This window comes from Octopus bimaculoides, chromosome 3 (assembly GCF_046866305.1).
Source record: "Octopus bimaculoides isolate indiv1 chromosome 3, ASM4686630v1, whole genome shotgun sequence".
Taxonomy (NCBI): domain Eukaryota; kingdom Metazoa; phylum Mollusca; class Cephalopoda; order Octopoda; family Octopodidae; genus Octopus; species Octopus bimaculoides.
In genome coordinates, this window is record NC_142930.1 from 108930929 (window position 1) to 108954656 (window position 23728).

Here is a 23728-nt window from a genome sequence, read left to right on the forward strand (position 1 = left end):
CTTCAAATGGCTATAAGGGTCCAGTAGAGTAAAATAGTGACTAAAGGGGTTCACAAGTAAAAAAAAAAATGGTTGAGAACCACTGATTTAAACCATTGCAGATCAACACTTGCAGGAAAAACATGAGAAAGGGGAAGATTCCAGAGGGATGGAGTCCTGGGGGAAAATCCCTGAGTGTAGTGGCCAGTGTAGGGAAAGGAGATTGGAAGCACCAAGATAGAAAAGATGAGTGGACCGAAGGGGTCTGAATGGTAGAGGTGCAAGACTAGTTAGTTTCATGAAGCAGCGATAGATGACAAGAGAGCAGAGACAGTATGCTTATAATCAGAGGCTGGAGTGTGTCTGTTGGTGATGAAACACCAATCAGCTGTGTGGCTCTTCAGAAAGTCAGTGTGCATAACAGCTAATGTAGGTATAGTAGCACTCCATTTGAATTTTACTTGAATTTCTAAACCCCTTTCATGAAAGAATACTACTGATGAAATGTTTGATGCAAGCAAAAAAGAGAAAAGAAACTGACAATATATCTTCTAGAAATTATATTTTAACTATTGATTCCTATATTAAATAACTTTAGTTCTTTGGTTTGTGTTAGCCGAACTAAAAGTTAGGGCTTTGTTGGAATACTATTTTCAATAGTTTTAATGGTTTCTATGGATCTAGCAATTTGAGATACCAGGTTAGGATAATAATGAAATATATAGTGGTTTCAAATTTTGACAAAATGCCAGTGTTTTGGGGCAGAGGCTTAGTAAATTAAATCAACCCCAGTGTTCAACTGGTACTTATTTTATCAACCTTGAAAGGATGAAAGACAAAGTTGACATCAGCGGAATTTGAACTCAGAGTGTAAAGAGTTCTAATATTTGGTAATAACGAAAACTACAAAAAATTACAAACTGCAGCAATCTTTATATGGTTGCTTAAACTGCTAGAAGTAGCAACCAAATTATCTCAAATTAAGCCCTAGCATCTTAAAAAAGGTGGGATGCATTGGACAGTGCAGTCATAGATGTACAAAGAAACAGGGTGATCATGAACACCTCTGATCATAGTTCTGCTCAATAAGAATTAATTTAGGGTTAATGAACAACATCAATAGTAATGTATTAACTGAGGTAAATATATCTGAAAGCTGCTTCTTTGTACCTACACTTCTTGTCATTTAACCAAATTGCAATATCTGCACATAGCAGTAGAATAATTTTAAATGAGTGATGATAACACCTCGCTAACTTCTTTAGATGGAATTAATACAATTTTAAAAGTGTTAGAATTTACTAAAGTAAATTTGGTCTGAATCTGTCCTTAAAATTTAATAAATGCAACCACATTCTATGAAGATAACTAAATTGAATCAAACAAATAGCCCCATTACTGTCACAGGAGTATTTCTAAACCATAATCTCATTAAGAATTAATTGCTATATCTTTTACAAGAATATAACTGTATCTGTATCTCTATAGTACAACACGAAATGTAATTGAGATAAGAGATAAGAGTAAACAGAATTCGACAAATACAGATTAAAAATAACAGAAACCTAATTTGAAAGGCAACAGCCCAACATTGTTATTTTCACAGCAACTAAATCAGTCAAAACAAGAATGAATCTTGAAACTGGAGTCTGCTAGAATCTATCAGCACGAACTTTAATGAATAAAGAAAAAAATTATCCTGTAAGATTTCTAATCTACTGCTAAATATTCTTCTATTATTTATCAACTGTTTGTTGCAGAAATAGACTTTTACCTCCCTGCACCATCTATCTGTCTGTCTGTCTATCTATTTATTTTCTAATAGCATGTATTACATATATATATATATATATATATATATATATATATATATATATATATATATATATATATATATATATATATATATGTATATATATATATATATATATATACTAATTCAGATAATTACTTCCAGAAAGAGCTTAAAATGCTTGTAGTATATAAGATATATATATATTGATGATGATAATAATAATAATAATAATAATAATAATAATAATAATAATAATAATAATAATAATAATAATAATAATAATAATAATAATAATAATAATAATAATAATAATAATAATAATAATAATAATAATAATAATAATAATAATAATAATAATGATATAAGTACTAGAATATTAAAGCTACTGTCTACGGAAATAAGATGCTTTGATAAAGTTATAAATAAGCAGTATATTTTGGACAAACATTGAGTTGATTGTATACACAAAATAATACTGACATATGTTTAAATAATAGGTAATTCACCAATGGGTGTGATGATGATGATAATAATAATGATAATAATAATAATAATAATAATAATAATAATAATAATAATAATAATAATAATAATAATAATAATAATATACATCAACACAAAATTGACTTATTTGACATTGTTGCACTATTTATATACATAGAAAGTAGGTTTAGTTTGGCCAAATTGTTAAGAAGTTTGTTTCAGAACCATGAAGTTGTGGATTCAGTCCTATTGCCTAGCATCTTGGGCAAATGTCATTTTCTATTGCCTCAAGGTGGCCCATACTTTGTGAGTGAAATTAGGCAGATAGAAATTGTACAGAAGCCTTCCAGGTGGATTGTAATTCAAAAGTACAGCCTTGTAACACACTGTTTCACACTGATTTTGTCAGACAATTCCATTAAGGATACACATTTCTGTGTAGCCTTAATGGAATCTTTACATTAATTCAGGAGCAGATAATTTCATTGATTGAACAACTGAATCTTCATCTTCAAATGATAGAGATTCTCTATCACCACAGACATGAAAACTTATTACTTTAAACATGTGAAAATTATTGTCAAAGTTTACCATATTATAATATTTATTTCTTACTTAAGGCAGTGAGAAAATGCTTAGCTGAATTTCGTTTGTCTTCATGCTCTGAAGTTCAAATTCCGCTGACATCAACTTGCCCTTTCATCCTTTTGAAGTTGATAAAATAAGTATTGGTTGAGCACTGGGGTTGATTTAATTCACTTACTTCTCCACCCCCGAAATTGCTGGCCTTGTGCCAAAATTTGAAACCAATATTATTTTTTACTTAGGTACAAAGTCACATTTATAGTAGCATAAGATTATTAGTAGCATAAGTGAATGAAACACTACTCAAATAAAATAATTCGCTGCTCATGTTTTTTCTTTATTGTTTTATCTCATCCCTTTCCCCATCCCAATTGCAAGCAAACCACCACCCTTGCCACTTCTACTATTTAACATCTGCTTTTTTTTATGCTTACATAGGTAAAAGAGAATTTGTTGAAGCATATTTTCTACATCTGAATGCCCTTCTTGACACCGACCCTCACCTGTTTGCAAGCAAGGTAATATTTCCCTGCGACCTGAAGGATTGGAAATGAACAGTGAGATAGTGAGATTTTGTTTCTTTGAGAATCACATACTGTCAAGACAAGGCTGCACATAAAAACACACACACGCACAGATACACACACACAGAGGCGTGCACATGTACAACAAATTTCTTCACAAAGCTTTCGTTGACCCAGGGTTATAGTTGAAGACGCTTGCTCAAGGTGCCATGCAGTGGGATTGAACCTGAAACCATGTAGTTTGGAAGCAAACTTGTTAACTACAAACCTAGGCACATAAGTTTTAGTGCCCTTAATGTATTACTAGGATCTATTAAAATATCATGATTAAATTCATAAACAGTATTCAAGTAAATATTCCCCCTACTCCCTGTTAATGATATTGGTATATTTAATTAAAACTTATACCCTCCAATGCTTCATTGTTTCATACCAGTTAAAATTCTCATATCTAAAATAATTTACCTTTCAAATTAATAAAAGTGATTAATAAAATTTAGAATTACAGAAGCCAAACTTATTCAAGATAAGTTTTAAAAAGGCATAAAACTGATGCTATCAAACTGATTAAACACTTTTATGAAAATAGTTTATATTTATATTTAAAATAATACAATTGCTTCATATCCAGATATTTGTTTATTTTGTGCTGGAAGAAGTAAAAGATTGTTGATTACATTTGGAAATTAAAGGAAATGAGAGTATTTTTGTTTTTTAAAGAATTCCTTTATGGGAGTGAAGAGCTTTAAAGAAATGGACAGAGCAACAAACTTTAGTTGAGAATTGTGATAAGAGAAACTTGATGAAGGCTGATTACAATCACTTAATTATTCAACAACATGTACGTATATTAATGTGTGTCTTTTGTGTCTGTGCTTGTTCCCCATCGCTGTTTGACAACTGCTTTTGGTGTATTTATATTATTGTCACTTAATAGTTTGGCAAAAGAGACTGATAGGTTTCAGATTTTGGCACAAGGCCAGCAATTTTGGGATCACATAGGCCACAATGTTCAACTGTGTTGCAACAATAACCACTGCTTCTAATTTAGGCACAAGGCTTCAATTTTCAAGGGATCTATATACCACTGATCTATGTACAAAGAATGAAATTTGTAGGAAGGAATGAAATTTGTGGAAAGACTGACTTTAGTTCTTAGATTGACTGTTATTTTATTTTATTGAGCTCCCCATAAGAGGTTGAAAGGCGAAGTTAACAACTGTGAGAGTTGAACACAGAATGTGAAGAGCAGGAACAATTATTGCAAAGCATTTTGTTTGATGTTCTAATGATTCTGCTGCCTTAATATTAATAATAAACATAATAATAATAATAATAATAATAATAATAATAATAATAATAATAATAATAATAATAATAATACTAACAATAATAATATTGTTCATTGAAGAAGATAATGCAATTCATAAATTGTATTCATCTTGAAAGCAAACTATCAATAAAATAAATTAATAAAATATTCATCAGGTTGCTTATTAGTCTTTTGTTTTCCAGCAAAGACGTTCGGCAAAGTGATAAAAATATTCTTTTGTTTCAATCTATGATTATTGTCTTCTATTTCCTATAGAAATTTTAATAAAAAAAAAAAATTCATTTCAGAAAATGTGTTTAATAAACAATGATTTCTGAAATATTATGTATATCGAAAATGGTAATAGGAAACAATGAATAAACACAGATTTAGTTCTATGTTCTAAGAACAATGCTATAACACATAGGACAAACTCTAATACACCAGCTTCGGGTGAATGCTTATCTATTTGTATAGTTTGTCGTCAAGATTAAGTTGGTTATCGGAAGATATTGTTGTTGAATAAACAATGATAGATTTTGTCACTTTGGTGCCCATTTTTGATGTCACATAGTAAATTCATAACAGGAAGGAAATAGTACAGAAAGGCATGTACTTTGATAAAGATATGTTATTCCTTGTTTTCATTGTACAGTTTGAACAAGGGTTCTATAGCTCCAAACTCTAATCATTCAATTTCTAATAATGATACAAGAATTGACATAATATGACATAAATGTAGTTTTGTTATAATTAGGAGGCAAATTAAAAAAAACATTTTTTAAAGCACAGTGATTGAAGCCAAACAATTTCAAAGAGAAAGAAAGAAGATAGAAATGAAGGAAGAAAAAAAAATAATGATTAAATAATATTTCTAAATAAAATTAATTTTTTATTCAGAGAGTTTATTTAATCATCTTATTTAACTAAAAATTAGGAAGCAATCTGATTGGGTGAATTCTTGAAAGGATATGCAGCAATAAAAAAAAAATTGTATAAAGTATGACGTCTTCAGTCACTTCAGCTAATGAAAAAAAAGAAAGAAAGAAAATATACATTGTATATACATAACTACAGAGTTCTACTCCCCAGACTTTGGAAGGTCATAACTTTCAGAAAAATGAATATTTTTTAATGAAATTTTCTATGCATATTGCATTTATTATGTAGATCCCGAATATACAAACATTTCCGGTGAAAGTGTTTTGGAATGGGGGTGGGGGACAATTTTCGGAAATTCCAACAGAGTCCACTTAAATTCTTCTTAACTTCCATGAAAATTAATATTTTTTCGTGAAATTTTCTACAAATATACCTTGATGTATGTACATTTCGAGCATGTAGGAATTTTGAAGGAAACAACTGCAGGTTATTTTTGAGAAGCGTTCCCCACTCGATGGAGTTTCGGAGCAAGTCGTCCATAATTGTTTCATTTTTCTCTATTATGTGCGTATGTGCATCTGTAGATTTCTATTGAAGTAATAAGCAGAAAAGAGAAGCCGTCATAAGAAAACTTACGTTAAAAATAACATGCACATGATTTTTTTTCTCAATAGAAGTAAATTCCAAAGTAAACGTTTCTAGTAGAGAAATAGAAGAGAACATAAGCAGCGTATTACTTCATTACAAATCTACGGATGCACATACGCACATAATAGAGAAAAATGAAACAATCATGGACGACTTGCTCCGAAACACCACCGAGTGGGGAACACTTCTCAAAAATAACCTGCAGTTGTTTCCTTCAAAATTCCTACATGCTCGAAATGTACATACATCAAGGTATATTTGTAGAAAATTTCACGAAAGAATATTAATTTTCATGGAAGTTAAGAAGAATTTATGTGGACTCTGTTGGAATTTCTGAAAATTGTCCCCCACCCCCATTCCAAAACACTTTCACCGGAAATGTTTGTATATTCGGGATCTACATAATAAATGCAATATGCATAGAAAATTTCATTAAAAAAAATATTCATTTTTCTGAAAGTTATGACCTTCCAAAGTCTGGGGAGTAGAACTTTGTAGTTATGCCGTTTTGTTATAATTAGGAGGCAAATTTAAAAAAAATTTTTTTTTAAAGCACAGTGATTGAAGCCAAACAATTTCAAAGAGAAAGAAAGAAGATAGAAATGAAGGAAGAAAAAAAAATAATGATTAAATAATATTTCTAAATAAAATTAATTTTTTATTCAGAGAGTTTATTTAATCATCTTATTTAACTAAAAATTAGGAAGCAATCTGATTGGGTGAATTCTTGAAAGGATATGCAGTAATAAAAAAAAAATTGTATAAAGTATGACGTTTTCAGTCACTTCAGCTAATGAAAGAAAAGAAAGAAAGAAAATATACATTGTATATACATATTATTATATATATATAAATACACACACACACTAAATGTATATCATCATCATCACCATTATTTAACATCCGTCTTACATGTTGGCATGGGTTGGATGGTTTGACAGGATCTGATGAGTTGGAACTATGTGTTATGCTTCAATGTCTACTTTGACGTGGTTTCTACAGAACAATAACTGCTTTTACAAAGTGTACTGGGTGCATTTTTTGTGATACTAGCATTAGTGAAGATTGTCTCATAAGTTGCAAGGTTAAGGGCCTAATGTAGCCTCTATAACTGAGAGGGGAGGAGAAAGTAGAAGAGAGAGGATGTAATGATTATGGGTAGGGGATGAGGGAAAGAAAGATGAAAAAATATGTCATCCTCATTTTAGCGTCCACATTTATATCTATGTAAACATGGAAATGTAGACATTAAAATGATGATGTGTTTATACTTTTATATATATATATATATATATATATATATATATATATATATATATATATATATATATATACTTTAATTAAAACTGTAAAATTATCACAAAAAGAGTTTTTGTGATAATTTTGCAGCTCTAATAAAAGGATATTACTCTACTTTTGGTATTTGAGTACTATTTTTACCACCTTATTTTACACTTATGTGCTCATCTGTGTGTGTGTGTGTGTATACATGTATAGATATATGTATATACATATACATACATGTATATGTATGTATGTATGTATGTATATATACATACATACATGTATATATATGTATGTATGTATATGTGTTCAGCCTAAAAATCTCAGCTCATCACTGTACTGAATTTTTCTGCTGACATTAAAGTTGCTTGTTTTACAAGGTACTCATTAAAAGAAAATCAAAGAAATAAAGAACAAAGTTCATTTTCAATAAGTGATCAAATGATGTCAAACAAGAACAATAACTTGAGAAGATTCCTCTTTTCTTTCTTGTCTTGTTTCAAGTTCTATTTCTGAAATAGGTACAAGGTAAAATATTCTAGACATTATGTATGGAAAGAAACAATACTAAACTTAGTGAGGCACAGGCTGGAGTGATGGCTATTGATAACTGAAGCAAGACGAGTTTAGAGAACATGGTTTTTGGAGGCAAGGCTAAGTATAAAGAAATCAATATGACACAACTGGAAGATTTTTATATTGTTTTTATTAGTATATTTTATTGAACAGAGGAAATAGCAAACCTAGAGATAAAAATATAAATGCTATTTCTGGTAAGTAGAAACAAATAGATAAATGAATATTAGAGAAAACATCAACATTCGTTTTTTGTTTCTGTAATCCTGGGTGATTGTCATGTGATCTATAAATGTGTTAAATAATCTCACTAGAAAGAGATAATACAGCACTGAACAACTGAGCTAATTTCTCCTTTGATGTAAAATACTCTTTTACTTGTTTCAGTCATTGGAGAGCAGCCATGCTGCAGCATTGCTTTGTATGGTTCTCTTCAAACAAATCAACTCCAGTTGTTATTTTAAGTTTGGTATTTATTCTGAAGATCTCTTTTGCCAATCTGCTAAGTTGGGGAATGCAAATGAATCAGCACCACTAAGTCATGGGGACATAAACACATCAACACTAGTGGTCAAGTGGTGGTGGGAGACAAACACAGACACAAAGCTATCTATAAGATGGGCTTCTATCAGTTTCTTATTTCTTTACTGCCCACAAGGGGGTAAACATAGAGGGGACAAACAAGGGATTAAGTCGATTACATCGACCCCCAGTGCATAACTGGTACTTAATTTATCGACCCTGAAAGGATGAAAGGCAAAGTCGACCTCGGCGGAATTTGAACTCAGAACGTAGAGGCAGATGAAATACCGCTAAGCATTTCGCCCGGCGTGCTAACGTTTCTGCCAGCTTGCTGCCTTCTATCGGTTTCTGTCTACCAAATCTACTCACAAAGTTTTTGTTGGCCCATGGCTACATTAGAAGACACTTGCCCAAGGTGCCACATAGTGGGACTGTATCAGGAACCATGTGGTTGGGAATCAAGCTTCTTACCTCACAGTCACACCTCTGTCTATATATATTTTTTTATTAAAAGCAAATATAATTGAAATAAATATTATATAGTTGTCTGTTATTCTTTGATAGAAAACTTTCTTTGGAATGAACTGTATATGAATAACTAACAGCTTCTTGCTTAAAAATAAGATGTGATAAACTTATGAACTGGGCCCCTATTGAAGACTATGTGTACAAATGACTTGTTTATAGTGATCAAATGTATGTGCTGTACATTAGCTGACTCCCTTCATCAAATTAACATTGCCTGAACAGGTGCATGATGTACTGTAGACTAGGTACAAAAAGTGATGATGATGATAATAATAATAATAATAATAATAATAATAATAATAATAATAATAATAATAATAATAATAATGATGATGATGATGATGATAATGTTAATAATAAATACCCTGATGCAATGACAGTCAGACGCATTGACTCTCATGGCTTCTGATCTTCACTGATTGGAAATGTTATCATGTACATTGTTCTGTCTTGGTATAAAAGATGGGCTATAGCAAATATTCTACTCAATGCCACAGATTTACTTGTCAGTTGTTTATATATATATATATATATATATACACACACACACACACACACACACACACACACACACACACATACATACATATCCTATAAATACGTGCTGATACCAAATATACTATCTTTAAATAGCAAGTTAGTACTAGGTCACATTCCTACACACATGCATACATGCACACATACACATAGTTGTATAGTCTCTGCTTGTGTCTATGTTGACTATAAAACTTTATGGTTGCAAGTGTCGAACTATTTTTATAATAAAAGTTTTACTTTGAACAATTCAATTTTGTTGGGGCACAAAAACGTGCATTTTAATACTAAACTTTATCTAAGTAAACTGTTTACAAATTTTAGGTTTAAAATGTTATTTGATTGTAATGAAATCTGGCAGTTTTTCCATTATTCTTTCTGTACATTAACATTAATAAGCTGCCATGTTTCAAAACGGTACAGAAGTCACTTTATAAATGTTTGTTCATGTGTGCATACATGCCAGTATGTGTGTCTGCATATATATATATATATATATATATATATATATATATATTTATATACACACACTCACATATATACACAAACACATGCATATATAGGTGTGTGAATGTATATATACACTGATGTATACACATTTATTTCTGTTGAGAAATAGAAGCTTAAAATTCTCTTTCTGACTTAATAAAGATTTCTTTTAATACCAGTAAAACTGTAATGTAGTTTCTGTTTTTGTTGTTTGGTGGGGTGTGTGGTTGTTTTGTCGTAAAGAGAAATATATTGATTTTTATGTTACAGCTAAAACTTCAAGAAATGAACACAAGTCTATGAAAATTGAGGTTGCAAAGTCACATCAACACTGTTTCTTCGAAAGTAAAGATTATTCCCTGTTTACGCTCCAATTACTATGTTTTAGGCCTGTCAGATTTACAATAACATAAAATAATAAATGGAAGGAAGTACAAAATTTAATGAACACATGAAATACCATTAGAAATGGAAGATAGATACTGTAATAGAAATAAGGTGTTTTATTATGACCTAATTAATAATTGTAATATTTGTTTGAACCTCCTTGCTGCTAAAGTTTAAATTCCATCAAGGTGGGTTTTTTTTTTTTTAAATGTCTATCATGAAAGCTGGCATAAATACCACAACAGAAAACAAGCATAGAATATTTTATGATGGAACAGTGCAAATTTATAGTATACTGCTTTTCTGAATTTAAATATGAATATGATGTCTCCATAGACTTTAAGGCATCATAAAGTCGGTGCTTAGCAATGGATTTCATAGATTTAAAATCGGTGAGAGAGCAAGGGAGAAAACATGGGGAGAGAATGTCAAGTCTTTTACAGAGAGTGGTACTACAAAATCCGTGAAACTATTTCACATAGAGAGGTGAAGCGAGGCACAAAAAAATAAGGACCCTACTCATAAAAATGCTGTCATTAAAGGCAGCAAATTAGCAAAGTCATTAGAGCGGTGGATAAAATCCTTGACAGAATTTGTTCTGCCTCTCTTCAAATCCTGTTGACGTCAACTTTACCTTGCATCATTTTTTTTCATCAAGGGGGCAGGGTATAAAATAAAGTACCAGTCAACTACTGGGGTCAATAATACCGATTAACATCCTCCCTTTAAAATTGCTGGTCATGTACCTAAATTGGTCATCATTATTTATCAAATGTGCTCACCTTTATGTACTTCTAAATCTGAAATACCCATCTCCACATGTAGTAATAGCAATCATTTAACCTCAGGTTAACCAGTATAGGGTAAAAAGGGGTTCCAACCATTCCAAGTACCTTTTATTTCATAGACATTGAATATAATGAAAACATAGTCTAATGTGTTCTTCCTGGTGTCAGATAGTAAAGTGTAATTTGAGGAAGATTTGGCAGCTATTTATAACAGAATGAGAGACGATATGACAGTTCCATCATTGGTGGTTCATCAAATGTACAAACTGTTTCTTATAAAACAAATGTTTCACACTTACGCAAGTGCTTCTATCTATTTTCTACATGGCTGTCAATATTTACAGTTATTATTATCACAATTAGATTTTAAGCTTAATAAATTCATTCATTCAAATTTAATCAACTTATTTATTTAAGTTTAATCAACTTATTTATTCAAATTTACTTTGTCAATTTTCTTTAGCTGAAGTTAGTGAGCTGGCAGAATTATTAGCACACTGAACAAAATACTTCGTGGTATTTTATCCATATTTACGTTCTGAGTTCAAATTCCACTGAGGTCGACTTTGCCTCTTATTGTTTCAGGCCAATGAAATAGATATGAGTTGGACTCCAATAGTCAATGTAATCAACTAGCCTCTTCCCTTAAAACTTCAGACTTTGTGCCTATAAAAGAAAGGATTATTAAATTTTAAACTGAACTTATTTATTTATTCAAATTTAATGAACCTATTTATTCAAGTTTAATTAACTTATTTATTCAAATTTACTTTGTCAATTTTTCTCTCCCTTTAAATTTCCTGAAAGTTCTGATCTTGTCTGTTACAAATCTATAACAAAATAATTTTTTCACAGCACACTGTGAAAAGCCATAGATTCAGGCAAATAATTCTGAATTGCATATGTTATATATTATAGAAAGTTTCCTATATGAAACAGAAGAGTTGAAAGATGCTAAAGTTGAGAATCTGAGAATAATATCCATTTCAGCTTGTGAATGGAAAATATTAAAAGAAAAGCAGAAACAAAATTTTACTTGAAGCATTTTACTTTCTTTTTGTGTTTTCAGAAAGGAGATAAAATAAAATTCAATTTGAACATTGATATCAATATATAGCACCTTCAGCTCTGTAAATGGCTAAAAGAGTTTAGGAAATTGTTGAAGTTGTTTTCAAATATTTGGAATTAAATAAGAAATTTCACAATCAAGAGGCTTAATCATTTCAAAAATATGCATATCAACACCCCACCTACACATACATACTACTATTGATACTAATCACCGTTTTCATCATTGTTTTAACATTCACTTTTCCATGTTTGCTTGAGTCAGACGAAATTTGTTAAGGGAAATTTTCTATGAATGAATGCCCTTTCTATTGCAAACCTTCACCTGTTTCCAAGTAAGGTAATATTTGCCTATGACACATTTTCATGGAAAATTGGAAATGAAGGACATTACTTGTATGGCAGTGACACTCACAACTGTCATACAATGTCAAGGTAAGGAAATAGCAATACACACACATGCATATATATATATATCATCATCCTCAGGTGTTTTAAATCCAGGTTTTGTCCCCGTTAATGGGGGTGGCCGGATCTACCTCAATGCCATAGCAACTGAGGTAGGCAGGTGCAGCCCACCCCAACCTTTAGGCTGGCTGGTGCCCATTCTCCTTTGCTATCATGAGGCTTTTTATAATTAAAATTCATTTGAATTAGGCATTTAAATTGAGGCACAATGTCAGTTTGGTATAGTCTGCACAGCTCCAAGTTAGGTGAACAGAATGTAAATAAGTAACAAGGATGTCCAGGTATCAATACATTATGGCCGTTTCAAGTGGCTCCAATTAATCGATCAATGAAAACATTACATCAATTTGAAAGAAACCACCCTCCTCAGTGCAGATGACCATATAGATTTCCAACATAAAGGATAAACCATTCTTAACAAATTTATATCAATACTAGAAACCAAGATAATTACATTTTTTTCCTTATGTTATATTTGTGGCAGAATCAATACACACACACACACACACACACACACACACACACACATGTATGTATATATTTATAAATGATGGGCTTCTTTCAGTTTCTGTCTAAGTTCACTCACGGGACTTTGGCTAGTGTAGAACTATAGTAGAAGACACTTGTGCAAAGTGTTATGCATGGGCTGGATGAGTACCATTTTATGGCAGTAAGCCTTATCTGTTATTAAAGTGAGTGATTTTATTTTATTCCATAAGTTGTAAAGTCATTGAAGAATGGAAATATCACACAACTGTTTTGCTCAGACGATAACAAATGAAAATATGAAATTTCAATATTCGCACATATATCTCATGTTATCATACCAATGAATAATCTTTCCAAACCTATTTTTTTTTTTTTGGTGTGGCTAACATAGTTTGGTCAATGATGTATTTGGAAATTTGGGAGAGGTATGAATATCATGACTCCTAGTTCCTGTTTGCTATAATTCTGAAGCCTTAGGTTTGTGAAGAAATCAATATTTATATTGTAATTAATATTTTCCTTTCAGGAAGACAATTCTGCTTGGAAGCTTCTTATCTTATTCAGGTTTTCTATTTTCAATTAACAGTTTCTCATAACTTATCACATTCATTCCATATTTTTTGACAATGTAAGATTCCTCAAAATCTATATATCAAACTCCTCCAGCTTACTACCACGATGCATAATATATGCATAATATACATACACACATATCTTTATACATATACATGTATATATATATTGTTATAGACATACACACATCTCCCCCCCCGCTCTCTCTCTATATATTGTTTTTCATATATGTATTAACAGGTAATATAGATGTATGAACTCTGTATCCTATATAAAAGTTTTCTGAAAAAAAATATAAGTTTAGAAAATCATGAAGTAACAAGATCAGATATTGGACAACATATATATTTTTTAAAAGCATATCCATTTTCAGATATAGCTTGTTAAGAATCTGTCATAATGTCTTAGAGATGTTACAGTACTAGAGTTTTTTTGTTTTGTTTCTTTATCCTCATAGACATAAAATTTGAAATATTATTTTTCTTCTTTTCACACAGAAGTGTGAGTTACAGTGTTCATTCTTTTCCAAAAGGCATTAACAATGGAAGTCAAGTAACTAAAAGTATGAATTGAAGGTAGGCGTTGTTGATTTGAATTGCTGAGAGTGTTAACTTCTACTATGAATGGCACTCTCTCGGTTGATGAAGGTTCAAGTTGATCCGATCAACAGAACAGCCGGCTTATTGAAGTAATGCAAGTGGCTGAGCATGTGTACCCTTAATGTAATTCTCAGGGAGATTCAGTGTGACATAGAATGTGACAAGGATGGCCCTTTGAAATACTGGTACTACTCATTTTTGTCAGCTGAGAGGACTGGAGCAATGGGAAATAAAGTATCTTGCTCAAGGACATAATGTGCTGCCAGGTATTGAACTTACGACCTTATGGCTGAGAGTTGAAAAACCCTAACCGCTTAGCCATGTGTCTTCACTTCTACTATACAGTACTAAATTTGAATAAAAGGTTGAAGAATTGTCAATCCTATAAACTGGAAGGCTATCAAGTAATTGACTCTGTTGAATAATCCAAATTATATTCTCAAAATCCATCTTTGTCAAAATCCTGAAATCTTTTAGCTACTCATTGATTCCTGTATTTTGCAAAGGCCACATAACCTGTTCTTTTATGCCAAATGCTAAGAAGCAGTTTTTCTAGTAATCCCTTGACCTCCAAAATATCACGTTATTTAAAAAGTCTCTCAGTAAACCACTATATCTGAAATGCATTTGCTTGTGTTATTTTGTATGTACGAAATACTTTATTTAGAGGCATTTTAAGGTAATATTAATAGATAAACATTATAATCCCAATTTCAGGAAACTAACACAAATATTTTTCAAGCATCAAAAAAAAAGCTTTAAAAAAGATAAACAATTATTTGTTTAAACTAAGCCAGTGTGGTAAAAAACAAACTACAAAAAAAAAAAAAGAAAAAAGAAGCAAATATAAAGATGAAGATGATAATGATTGCACACACATTTTCAACATAAAAAGGGATCCAATTATTGACCATGACAGAGAAAGTTGAGCAGAGAATCTGCATCAAATTTTGACAAAAGTTTGGCGATACCTGCTCAGAGGTCTACAAAAAATTTTCAAAAAGTTTTCATTATTCTTGACACAATCAAGGAGATCTTGTGCAACTGAACCCGAGTGTCATTTTGGTCAGCTGAAAACAGTTTTGGCACAAACTTGGCAGACATGCATCTCATACCCAAATCTTCAGAGATTATGGACAGAACTGAATTGTAACTAATCTGCAATTCCTCTGATAATTCAAGGATGGTGATTCGATGATTTTCCCCTCACAGCTGCCCACACATCTGCAATGTTTTTCTCAGTTCTGCTGGTTGCAACTCTCCCAGAATGTTTGTCAATATCGACATTTTTTGGCTGTCTTGGAAACATCTGAACCACTTATACACACGTGTGTGGCTATACACTCCTCTCCATACACTTTCTGAAACTTTGCACAGGCCTCTGAGCAGGTATTACCATGACAACTTTCTCCGTCATGGTCAATGCAACAATCACATGCTACACGCCTTACTTCCAAGCACTGCTGTAAACAGTGGAAGTGAGCTAGAACGTTAAAACTTAGTGCGTATGCACAGCAGAGTTCAAGGTCAATCTTTGCCAAGTAGCTTCACTCTGCATGCTTTAGCTTCGTTACTATGGCAACAGTCTAGATACTTACTGATCAGACCTTGTGTGTGCCATGAATTAAAATTTTTTTTATATCTCCTTAATTCTGAAATTCATGCATTCATCTGAAGAAGACATTTTTTATATAATGATATAATGTACTCATTGATCAATTAAAAAATTCGTTAGAAACAGCTGTAAGGAACTGACACCTGTCCATCAATTGTTACTTATTTATTTTTTTATATATACATATATACACATACAAACACACACATATATATATATACACACACTCATATATGTATATTTATATATATATATATATATATATATATATATACACACACTCATATATGTATATATATATATATATATATATATATATATATATATATATATATATATATATATATACATACACACACATGCACACTCACATGCATGCACATACTCATACCGGCACACAAACGCATGTTAAGCATCTTTCAGATTCTGTCTCCCAAATCCACTTCACAATGCTTGATTCTTAGCCACAGACTAACATCTGGGTCATGATTGGGACATTAGTATGATCTTTATCTTCTGAATTAAAGCTGACCAGGTGACAAACATCATAACACCACAGTGGCTGGAGAATAATTTACCAAAATTTATAATAAACCCCTACATTCTCTTAACTTATAGAAATTGTATTTATACAAATACAACACACACACACTTATAAACAAAGTAAAGTTTGTTCTCACTGTAAACTATTTGTGTCTGATTTTATCTTGAAGGATAAACACTGCATGTGAAAAGCAATGGAAAAAATTGTAGTAAACAGATAGCTCCATGAATTATAGAGATCAGAGTCTTGTGTTTGTTGTGAATAATCTGGAATATTGTTTTAAAAGATGATTTTTTTTTGCACTCATATGTTTTCTCTCTTTGTCATATATACATACATATTTATATATGTGCATGCACAGAAACATGCACTCAGACACACAGACACATATATTTATATGTACATATGTGCATCTATGTGTGTGTGCATTTATATTTAGGTACATATGTAATGTATGTTATACATACATATATATATATATATATATATATATATATATATATATATATATATATATATATGTGTGCGTGTGTGTGTATGTATATATATATATATGTGTGTGTGTGTGTGTATATATATATGTGCATACACATATATATATATATATCTACATACATATACATACATACATATACATATATGTACATACATATATATACATACATATATATACATACATATACATACACATATATACATAAGCACACATATACATTCATACATACATATATACATACACATGCATACACACATATACATACATGCATATATACATACACACGCACATATACATCCATGCACACACACACACACACACATATATATATATATCCAACAACACACACCACACATATGCACATATGTATGCATGTGTGTGTAAATGTACTTGTGCAATGGAACTTTGCTTTCTCTTCTTTGATTTGAAAGTATTTTAGAAGTTTTGATCAGGAAACTGCAACTCCTCATTGTTAATGATTTACTGATCTTCTTTTAATACATCAATTCCTTCCTCTTCACAGAGAAGTATACCAAAATGCCAAAATAAGCATAAACCAGAATTACATTTACCAGAATTAACATCGAGCTTAATAAATGAATAGAATAATAACCATAGAAATAATTTGGAATAGTAGAAGCTTCTCAAAAGTCAAAACTTTTTCCAGACTCATATTAAACTCTGGGACACAAGAATTCTGATCATAAAAACCACAATATATTATCTTACTGTAAAATTAAAAACTAGGTTAATTTTTTTTTTTACACTGAATTTACCCCAAACTTATACAGATTAGACATTAACCTTTTCTAAAGCAGTCAACCAATTAAATGGTTAAACAAATTAGTGTTTGGTTTTTATTCTTAAAGTTATCATAACACACATGTGCACACAATGTCATCTCATCCCCCACCACCACCCACTGCACATGTATTTGTATGTGTAGCAGAGTAGAAGTTAGTTATTGAGGAATTTAAGCAGAAACTAACATTTTGGTCTTATCCTCATCATTGATTTACTTTGGCAAAGCTAACATACACACATACACACATGTGCATATGAACACTCACATATATGGATGCACAAAGACATATACTCAGAGAAGCATGTGCACATAGAGAAAAGTACCGAGAAAATCACCATTTTGCATTGTGAGGTTCTTAAATTCCTTGATTTGGAAATGTATACATCCATGGAATTAAGCTTATATATATATATATATATATATATATATATAAGCTAAATTCCATAGATGTATACATTTCCAAACCAAGGAATTTAGGAAACACACATTTATATATATAAATATATACATACATATATATATATATATATATATATATATATATATATATATATATATATATATATATGTCTGAAAAAGCATCTGACACATGGAATGTGTTTGATTGTGTATAGTGTATACATATATGAAATAAATCATGTTTATTACATATTGCTAAAATGAGTATATACATACTTTAATCACATACATAAACATACACACATGCGCATGTGCAAAACACACATATTCACACACTCTGCACACACATGTGCACACATTACTTACAGGTGAAGATACACAAACACTTAAAAAGTTGTAAGTATATGTCACAATTAGCTACCAGAGTTACAATAATACATATATACATGCATGCACACACACACAAACATACACACAGACACATGCATATATACGTGTATACAAGTATGTATTTGTATAAATGAGGAACAGGTTTTCTTCCAAATATGTTGCATGAAAGATAGAACTATATTCTAACTTGATCTTTTTTATTAATATTTTCTTGTATCTGTGTATCAGACTCTTACAGTTCATTTTGAAACAATAAAGTTTGCAAGCTCATCTTTACCATCAACATTTCCAGGATATCTCAGCTCTATCTCCAGGATGTGCAATGATTTGGGATTATATATATATATGTATGTATGAATGTTTATATGTCTGTGTATATGTATGTATATTTTTACAAAATATCCTATCCCCTACAAACATGGAATGAAAACTTCTTATAATAGCACGAAACTGCAACAATATCAATAACTTCTTAGTCATGATTAGCACAAGTAAAACTGGTTGACTATATGAATATTTTGTTTCAGAAGGACGTTTATATATATATTTTGTCCAACATAAAATTTCTGGTAATTTCCTTCTTTTTATATTTTTCATAACAATTCAGCATATGGAGGAAAATATTTCCATTGAACCTTTTCACTATATATATATATATATATATATATATATATATATATATGTAACTGAGAATTTATTGCATTTTGAATATGAAAGTATGTCTGCATATGCACTCATTGACACACGACACACAGACATATATATACAGAATTATACATAGATAAGCATGTACACATGTCTGTAACCAACAACAAAACAAAAGGTATGAATTTGTGTATATTTGATGCAGAAGGAAAGTTAGATTGAAAAGAACACACACACACACACACACACACACACACACACACACACACACACAATTAAAAAAAAAGGCTGAGCCATCTTTTGAACATCTGTCAAGATGATGAATGTGTTTGAAGGATATAATTGCTTTTTAAGTAAATTTTCAAACAAGTTCACCTTTTTGCATGTTCATAAGAAACAATTTTACTCAAGCTTGTAGAATTAAATTGATGTACACAAACACACACAGATACACATTCACACTCACATACATTCACACACACACATACATGCATGTGTACATTCATATATATATGTTCACAAATGTGCATTCATACACACATCCATACATACACACATAAACATTCACACATATGCATACAGTTATGTACATGCATACACACACACATACATACACATTCACTTACAAACACACACATGTATGTATGGAGCTATATTTGAATTAAATTCAACATCATCAACTGAAAAGGAAAAGAGAAAGCAAAAAAAAAAAAAATACACCACTATTAATGCTGATACTATTTAAAAAAAAAAAAGTTATATGCTTCTAAAATGTCACTAAGGTTCTTTAATTTCAAAAATATATTTTAAAGTAATACTGAGACATTTCAGCAAGGTTTACTCAAAACAATTTTGAAAGCAGATTAAGACTAAGATTGTTTTAAACTAGAATGGAATTTTTTGTCATTCTTTGTCCATTTGTTTTGTACAAAGATTATAATATTTTGTTGTTGTTGCATCAAATAAGTTACACTGTAAGAATGTTTGAAAGAAAAATAACTTAATATTCTTTAAGCATACATTTTTTCCGCATGATAATTAGATTACTGTTTGGAATCGTTAGTTCTGCATGAATGATCAAATTCAGTTGTACACCAGCTGAAAAATATATATTGTAAAAAACATAAACAAAATGAGTAAAAAAAGCAAAGAGCTTATTTTGTGGAGATTATATTTATGCTGCCACCTCTGCTTGTCAAAAAGATGTTTTGTTATAAAATGCGTTGGCTATAGAGCTTCAGGGAGACACTAATGGATAAAAATAAATAGAGCTGGGACAACTAAACGAAAAGGAAAAAAGAAACTAATTCTGGCTTCTTATTTAGATACATGGCCACACATTTGATGAGATGTGAACAGCTGATTAGATTTACCTTATACTTATTTCAATGACTTCATAGCAAAGAAAGCAAACTAACTCAGGCAGAATTTGAACTCGTGATATAAAGGTATATTAACTGAATACTGTAAGATGTTTGCTTGTTGCTCTATTGATTTTGCCAACACACTGCCCTAAAATAATTCTTTCAAATTTTAGTGCTAGACCAGCAGTTTTTGAGGGGATGGGGAAGTTAATACATCAACTCCAGTACTTGACACAGCATTTCTCAACCAGGGTTCCCCGGAACCCTAGGGTTCTGTAAAAGATTCCTAGGGATTCCATGAGAAAGAGTGAGATAAGCTAATGCTAATTTCATGATCTTAATATTACTATACATGCACAACATACTATTGGTTATTGTAATATTGTAATATAGACATAATCCTATCTAACCTATTATGTTATCAAAAATATATAACAACCATATATATATATATATGATAATAAAAATATTAGGGACAAAATCCAAAATTACAGGTAAAAACTCAATTAAAATCAATATATAAAATATTAAAATTAAATTGAGCTTTACAGAGTAAAATATATATATAAATATATAATTTTAGGGAAAAGAACCAAGTTCCATGAACTCATCGATGAAAATCCACTATCACATATAGAAAAATTAATAATCAAAAGCACAATAAATGAGTATAATATAAAACAAAGTAAATATCATAAGATAAAGATAATAAAATGACTACACGTGTTTCATAACTAATTATGTGACAGTGGATTTTCATTGATGAGTTCATGAACCTTGGTTCTTTTCCCTAAAACTATATATATATATATATATATATATATATATATATATATATATATATATATATATATATATATATATGATATTTACCATGTGAACTACGATGGAAGAATATAAGATACGGTACATAATATTTTGTGCAAGGGTTCCTTGAGATATGTAATTCATTTTCAGTGTTACGCAAGTGTAAAAAGGTTGAGAAACACCGACTTAACAGGTGCTTATTTCATTGACCCCAAAAGGATGAAGGATGAAGTTGACCATGGCAAAATTTGAATACAGAATGTAAAGACTGATGAAATGCCACTAAGAATTTTGCCCAGTGTGCTAACAGTTCTGCCTGCTTACTACTTTGTACACTCTCCTAAAATAGTAATAAGTATTACATTTGTTTAATGCAAAAGTGTACAGTCACTGGACTGTAGCAATGCTGGGGGTACTGTCTTGAAGGATCTAGTGAAACAAATAACCCCTGTTCTTATTTTCAGTCTAGTACTTATTCTATCATGCCCTTTTTGCAGAGTTGCTAAGTTACAGGGGCATAAATGCCAGTTGTTAAGCGGTGGGTGGTGGAGAAACACAAATAGGACTCATGCACACAAATAAAAATTATATACAATATAAATATATACACAGCTTCCAGCATGGAAGGTGGAGATGTAGAATACACTCCCCACCAATCCTTTTGGGAATGGGAGGGAGTATTTTCATTAAAAATTGAAATTTTGTAAAAAATTTTTCTCCAGAACCATAATCTCTGTATTTTTCCACATGGAATCCCCCCAAGTTTCCTTCTACCAAATTCAGGCACAAGGCATTGATAGACCAGGACTCTTGCCCAAAGTTCATGCAGAAGATCTGAACCTAAAACCATACAGTTGCAAAGTAAACTTCTTAAGTACACAACCATGCATGTGCCTATATAAATAAATATAAATGAGAAATTAAAGATTATTCAATGAAAATAACATTTTCATCATATATCTGCAAGTAATCTCATGAAAATGTAGAGGTTGAAACAGGTCAGTGATGCATTTTAACAAATGCCATCCTCACCACCACCACCACCACCACCACCACCACCAAATATGTAGTCCTCTAGTAGTATGTGATTTTGAAACAATGTAAAATGTAGCCAAGCAGATTGTTGCCAAAATAGGAAAGCAGAGACGATAGTGATAGTTATACTAATGATCAATAACCATGTCAAAATTTAAGAATCTATGAAAAGTCAATAAATTTATAAAATATAAATGCAGAACATTGCATACAATGTAATTCTAAAAAGGAAAAGTAATACCATAAAAGGAAAGTAATTCCATAAAAGGAATATATCTTCCTTGTGTTAGAAAGATCACTGTTGATCTGTTATAACTTCTATGTACTTATACTAGCGACATCATCAATGCACCACCCCTCCAATACTTGTTCACAATTATTTTCTGTTTATTTATTAGAAGATTTGAATTCAGCACTAGGAGTTAATGCAACAATTATTATCAGTTATACTGTATCTTCCGCCTTCTGGCATTTATTTATGGCTTACACATTTATAAGGATGAGAAAAAGGGAGGATATTATAAGAACAAGAACTACAACAACAACAACAACAACAACCAAATCTGACTTTGCATTAACATTTGTGATGGGAGAAATATCTTCCAAGGGCTTTTTTAGTGACAGAAAAGTAAAAGAAATGGTTTCAACTTGGAATGATATCCAGCTCATTCACTCAGCATGCCAGGAACTTGTCTCTACTTTATGGTGATTGGTATGCACTACAACGAGTTCTTAAGCACAGTATTTTTCTCATTCCAGGGAAGAATGATGCATCATGAAAACAACAACAAGAAAAAAAGCAATTAGAAGCTGATAGGAATTTTAACAGCAAACTAGATGTGTGTGAGTGTGTGTGGATAGGAAAGAAGGCAGGGGTAATCGATATTGCATGAAGTAACATTAATATAAAACTCAAATCCTTGTATACCACCTTGCTAATATCAGTATTACAGAAAGGTTGGAGAAATCTTGGTTATAGTAAACAAGATTTTGTATTTTTATTAGAATTTACATTTAGCAATAAATACCCTAATCAAATGTAGATTTAACAATTTTTCTGGAAAAAAGCCTTCTTGTGCTTGAAAGCTTATTCAAGATAAAAATTAAAGAAAGGT

The 23728-nt window shown here is 31.0% G+C and overlaps 1 protein-coding gene across 3 annotated transcripts in view; it reads right to left on the reverse strand.

The window, feature by feature from the left end:
• The window catches only part of LOC106867600 (voltage-dependent calcium channel subunit alpha-2/delta-3), a 669388-nt gene that overhangs the window by 201125 nt on the left and 444535 nt on the right, over positions 1 to 23728 (reverse strand). The window contains exon 1 of one of the 3 annotated variants that reach the window (XM_089349472.1): positions 5994 to 6056. The exons of the other annotated variants lie outside the window; for them this stretch is intronic. The gene's annotated coding sequence lies outside the window, so the exon portion shown is untranslated. Of the gene's footprint in view, positions 1 to 5993; positions 6057 to 23728 lie in introns of those variants that run through there. 3 annotated transcript variants of the gene reach the window in all.